We start from the raw sequence: 6,515 nt of genomic DNA, 5'->3' as shown, positions 1-6,515 counted from the left end.
ATTTCGAAGGCGACAATGCGATAGTACGATGGCGACAATGCGATAGTACGATGGCGACAATGCGAAAGTACGATGACGACAATCCGACAGTACGATGACGACAATTCGACAGTACGATGGCGACAGTGCGATAGTACGATGGCGACAATGCTCTCTCTCTCTCTCTCTCTCTCTCTCTCTCTCTCTCTCTCTCTCTCTCTCTCTCTCTCTCTCTCTCTCTCTCTCTCTCTCTCTCTCTCTCTCTCTCTATATATATATATAACAGGCATTTCCCCAGGCGGTTTTAGAACAGCGGGTGCGCGGTGCTTGGAGTTCAAAATCAATCTTCCCGCGGCGCTTGTTTTTCCGATCATGTCGCCGCGACGCTTGAAAATTTCACAAGCGCTCGCAAGCTCTGATCCGAATGTTGTCTGCATTCGGCCGACGACCAGATAAAACGCGCACGCGCTAATCAGCGGTATGTGCATAATGGGCTTTGATAAGATGTGCGAACGATTTACGGGTCGTTTATGGGGGTCAATTATGGTGTTTGTCCCCTAATTATGGGCGATAATGATCGATTACTACCGGTACTAGTAGCGTAAGAGCAGTTAAAGTTATTCTCAATTGGTTTGTTTGTTTTATTTTAATTGTTAACGACGATTTTAGCGGTACTTCAAAAATAAACAGTTACTTTTGTTTGTTGCGGTTGTGGGTAATTTAAGTTATAATTACAATTAACTGGAATTAGAAGTCTCATTTGATTGCTCCCGCCCACTACAAATGTTTTCACACTATTTTTTTCTTCGGCGACTATAACTTTACAGTACTGACACTTAATTTATTCAGATCAAATAGTTTCTTTCGTATTTACGGAATACGCTAATAACAGCTAAATACCTGCAACACATTTTTCTTTAGTTTTTGTGCATGACAGAATGATTAGGTCTAAGAAACGACCAGTCCCTGTCTCTGGCAAATCTTTGATAACTAATTTCTTGGTCAGGATTAATAATGAACCGTCGCTGTCAGAGAGTTCAATAAGTGAACGTGAAAGTGGCCAGGACGTAGCAAGTGATCATGAGACTTCCCAACTACCAACAAAGCGGTCCAAGCAGCGTGCCAGTGGGTTCGATAGTAGTTGGAAGCAAGATTTTCCATGGGTCACAGAAGTTGAAGGAGGTAAGAGTGTTGAGTTCTTTACCGCACTTGGGTTTTATAACAAGCATTTAACTTTTCACAAATGAGTCGCGCTCTGAGAAAAGGGGGTTTAATGCATGTGCGTAAAGTGACGTCACAGATTAGCCTGTGCAGTTCGCAAATGAGTAGCGCTCTGAGAAAAGGGGGTTTAATGCATGTGCGTAAAGTGCGTAAATATATATATATATTCTCTCTCTCTCTCTATATATATATATATTGAATCCCATACAATTAACATCATCAAACATCACCAAATGAGGACCAACCAACGTGATGTAACGTATGTTGTTTTGGAATGCGAACCAAACTGAATTAAAAAGAAACCGTCGGAGACGGGTGATGCTCCCCAAAGTTTTTTTTGTCACAATATTGCACTATATATTCAGATAAAAGGAAACGTCTTGTGGGGCATAAGTTTTGATAAAATAATACGATGGATGGTTTAGCAACTTAAAAATTTCAAAGGGCCATAACTCTATAAATAAATCATCTAACCAGAACTCACTAATAACATGCGCATCTCTTCAAGGTTGTTAAGCTTCCCATAAAGCTTCATTGAAGTCCAGTCAGTAGTTGGGGAGAAATAGCCCGGACAAGAATTGCACTATATGTACAGTTTATAGAGCAATAACTTTGTGAACAATCATCCGACCATAACCGGCTGATAATATGCACATCTCCTGTTGGTAGTGAAGCTTCCCATAAAGTTTCATTGAATTCCGTGATATGTTGCTGAGAAATAGCTTGGACAAGAATTGGACAATATGTACAATGGAAAATTTCAAAGGGCCATTACTCTGTGAAAAATCATCCGACCATAACCGGCTGATAATATGCACATCTCCTGTTGGTAGTGAAGCTTCCCATAAAGTTTCATTGAATTCCCGTAATAATTTGCTGAGAAATAGCTCGGACAAGAATTGCACTATATGTACAATGGAAAATTTCAAAGGGCCATTACTCTGTGAAAAATCATCCGACCAGAACAGGCTGATGATATGCACATCTCCTTTTGGTAGTAAAGCTTCCCATAAAGTTTCATTGAATTGCAGTCATTAGTTGTTGAGAAATAGCCCGGACAAGAATTGCACTATATGTACAGTTAATGGAAAATTTCAAAGGGCCATAACTCTGTGAAAAATCATCCGACCAGAACTGGCTGATAATATGCACATCTCCTCTTAGTAGTGAAGCTTCCCATAAAGTTTCATTGAATTGCAGTCATTAGTTGCTGAGAAATAGCCCGGACAAAAATTGCACTATATGTACAGTTGATAGAAAATTTTGAAGGGCCATAACTCTGTTAAAAAATCATCCGACCAGAACCCGCTGATAATATGCACATCTCTTCTTGGTAGTGAAGCTTCCAATAAAGTTTCATTGAATTCCGGTCATTAGTTGCTGAGAAATAGCCCGGACAAGAATTGCACTAAATGTACAGTTAATGGACAATTTCAGAGGGCCATAACTCTGTGAAAAATCATCCAACCAGAACCCGCTGATAATATGCACATCTCCTCTTGGTAGTGAAGCTTCCCATAAAGTTTAATTGAATTACGGTCATTAGTTGCTGAGAAATAGCCCGGACAAAAATTGTGCACGGACGGACGGAAGGACGGACGAAGCGGCAACTATATGCTCCCCCCCAAAAAATGGTGGGGAAGCAAAAAAATGATCGCAAAGTCACAAACGAGGCTGCCTTGGTCAAGCGTTACACGGCCGTTAATCACGGGCGCCACCACTTTTTCGAGATGCATTAATAAATGAGACAATGCTACTTCCGATGTGGCGCTCAGGCCAGGATGTTTTGAAATTTAACGGATAATGTTACAGGGTGAATAGGTTTATATGTTGTTTTTTTCAACATTGTTCGCATTATTTTTAAAAATTGGCCAATGTTGTGCGATTTAGCGCAGATAAAGTCATCAAAAAATGCACAGAAACATGCAATCACAACCCATTTGGAGACGTGAGGAACTTTATAAACATTTGTCTCACAAACAAAATACATCGATTTGCTTTTACGAATTCTACCATGCCACAACTTATAAAGGTCCTCACGTCTCTTTTTGAAAAATGCACCATTCCCAGCCAATTAAATCGCTCATTACATCAAACGATTGGTTTAAAAATGTAAAAGTTAATGCATGCACAAAAACAAAGGGTTTTAGCCGATCTAATAGATAAATGTGCGTTTTTCAAAAAGAGATGGATCCAATGCCAAAAAGCTAGCGCTAAGAATCGGAGGTGGCGCCAATGCACATTTATAGTATTTTAAAATAACATTTTATGTAATGGTCCCTATTATGTTTACAGGAATTACATTTCATTTTGTAAGTTCACTACTTCAGCACATTTGAGTCGCGTGCGTTTTTGATAAGAAAAAAGTAGTTTTCTGATAATGTGTTGAAAGATTTAAACGTTCGTCTTTGTAAGTTAATAACATTTAACATGTATTATACAAAACGTTAACGGAAAAAAGAGGAAAAAGACCGAGCTATCTTCATTGTTTGGAGTTGATAGTGGGAAAAACTACATATATGAGCCAAAGTAAGATTTGCTGACCTTGGCCTTTCAGTAAATTAAGCATTTAAATTAAGGGACACAAATTATCGTTTCAAGAAGAAGTATTATCTTATATTTATTTCGTTAATTATCATAAAAAATACTGCTATGATCAAACAATTAGTGAAAAGGCACCCTCTTGAACAACAAGCATCAGAAAGAAAACGTGACTTTTTATTTTACTAATACTATGTTGCAACAATCATCTGTGATAACCATGTTAATTTGCAATATTATGGAATATGCATATTAAGATGAACGCATACTTTTAATAATCCCGTTTTGTGCCAAAATCTTAATTGTTAATGTTTGTTTGTTGATATGGTTATGTATCTTTGAATCACTTTGCTTTTTCAGTGTGTGTTATATGGACCCCATAGGAAATAAGCTTTCAGCTTAATGGGTCCTTAGCATTGATGCTCATTTGAACCTACTTCAGTTACAAAACTTCCGTATTGTTAAAGTATGCATACAGTAACAGCGTTCTATTTGATGCTCTTTGTGAATTTTAAATTGGCCTAGTCTTAATTCTTTGAAATCTGTGATATATTCTATGTCTTATGTGTCATATATTTGTTTGTGCTATTGACCTAAAATGTAAATAAATAAATAAATAAACTTGTTTTACTTGTAATCAATTCCCTTTGCGAAAGAGTTATATGGAAAATATTCCTTCAAATTTAGCCCCAAATACATCGGGAATACATTTGTGTAAAACTTTTTATGTATAAACACATGCTTTGAACACAAATATTCAATAACTTTTAATATGGGCAATCCATAAAACACTCACAGAGTAAATGCATTTGTTAGTAACTTCTAACACTTGCACTACACTTTTCCCTTACAGCAGCCTACCCGAGCAGTCCATCCAACACTTGCACTACATTCTCCCCTTAGAGCAGCCTACTCGAATGGTCCATCCAACACTTTCACTACACTCCCCTTATAGCAGCCTACCCAAAAGGTCCATCCAACACTTGCGCTACACTCTCCCATTACTGCAGGCAACCAGAGCAGTACATCCAACACTTGCACTACATTCTCCCTTTACAGCAGTCTACCATTACAGTCTATCCATCATTTGCACTACACTCTCTCCTTACAGCAGCCTACCCAAACAGTCCATCCATCACTTGCACTACACTGTCCCCTTACAGCAGTCTACCCTAACAGTCCATTCATCACTTGAACTTAACTCTTTCCTTAGAAGCTCACAGAAGGAACATTTCAATGAAAAAGTTTTTGAAGTTGTTTGTAGCGTGTCATTGAAATCCATTTCTTGGTGATGGTCTTGAAAGTGAATCAGGGCATTTTGAGCTGAGAAAATATTTACTATTAAGCCTTAACGAAAAAATGAAATTCCCATGGAAAAGACAAAAGGAACTACCCATAGTAACTTCCAATAGTCAGAATAGGCAGAACACCAGAACATAACAAGGACCGGTACTCCATCACCAATATTATTGAAGAAGGAAAGTATGTCAAGCCTAAGAGGCCATTAAGAGACAAGAACTGAGGAGTTGTAGCGGACAACGAAGGACAAAAGAAGAGGTGGATGAAGCACTTCCATTAGCTACTCAACAGGACAGCTCCTGATAACCAAAAAGATATACTGCTAGCTACAAGCTGGGATCTTCCAATCAAGTGCTGCACACCCATGAAGGAAGAGATCCACAAGACCATTAAACAATTAAATTAAGCTGAAGGCTTCTGTCAAGACCATTGTGCAGAGTGGAAAGAGGGCAATCTCATCAGGCTCCCCAAGAAAAGCGACGTAAGTGCCTGCTTCATCTATAGAGGGATAATACTGTTGCCCATCCTTGGTAATACTGTTGTCCATCCTTGGTAAGGTGTTCAATCGCATCCTGCTGAACCAAATGGAAGAAACTGTAGACCTGCATCTCCGTGATCAAAAAGATGGCTTCTGAAAGGAGAGATTGTGCCCAGATCAGATTGTTATCTTGGACATCATCCTGGAACAATCTCTGGAGTGGAACTCACCAATCTACGTACATTTTAACTGAGACACTACAGAGTGCCAGAAAAGGTTGTGAGGCAAGGCTGTTCAATCCCACCTTTCCTTGACTGTGTCATGAACAGCTCCATTGACCAGAAGCGCAAAGGAATCAGTAGACACTGGAACCAGTTGGATGACCTTGACTTTGCCAACGACCTGGCTCTTCTTTCTCACACCCAACTAAAGATGCAGGAAAAGACAAAAACTATTGTTGAAAACTCAGCTAGACTGGGTCTCACCATCAACTAAAGGAAGAGCAAGGTTTTCAAGACCAATGCATCCAACAACTCACCCATCACAGTCCAAAGCCAAGCTGCGCTAGAAGATGTTAAAAGCTTCACCTATCTACACAGCATTCTGGACAACAATTGAGGACCAGATGCAGACATCAGGTCGTGCATTGATAAGGCATGAGCAGGCTTCAATCAGCTGAAGAACATCCAGGGCTCCAGCGCAGTTGGCATCAACACAAAAATTAGGCTCTTCAATACCATTGTGAAACCAGTTCTGATAAATAAAGCAGGCACCTGGAAAACAACCATCGCCAGAATTAATAAAATCCAGGTCTTCATGAATATCTGCCTCAGGAAAATCTGCTCAGCTGGGTAGACTTCTGGAATAGAACAAAACAGAATCCTGTTGAAAACGTCATCCTATAGAGATGTTGGCCATGGATTGGACAAACCTTTTGCAGGCTTGTATCCAACATGAGAAGTCGATCTCTAATCTGGAACCCACAAGGGGAAAGGAG

Source organism: Dreissena polymorpha, chromosome 1 (genome assembly GCF_020536995.1).
Source record: "Dreissena polymorpha isolate Duluth1 chromosome 1, UMN_Dpol_1.0, whole genome shotgun sequence".
NCBI lineage: Eukaryota > Metazoa > Mollusca > Bivalvia > Myida > Dreissenidae > Dreissena > Dreissena polymorpha.
The sequence above is the reverse complement of the archived record's forward strand: the minus strand, read 5'-3'. Positions refer to the sequence as shown.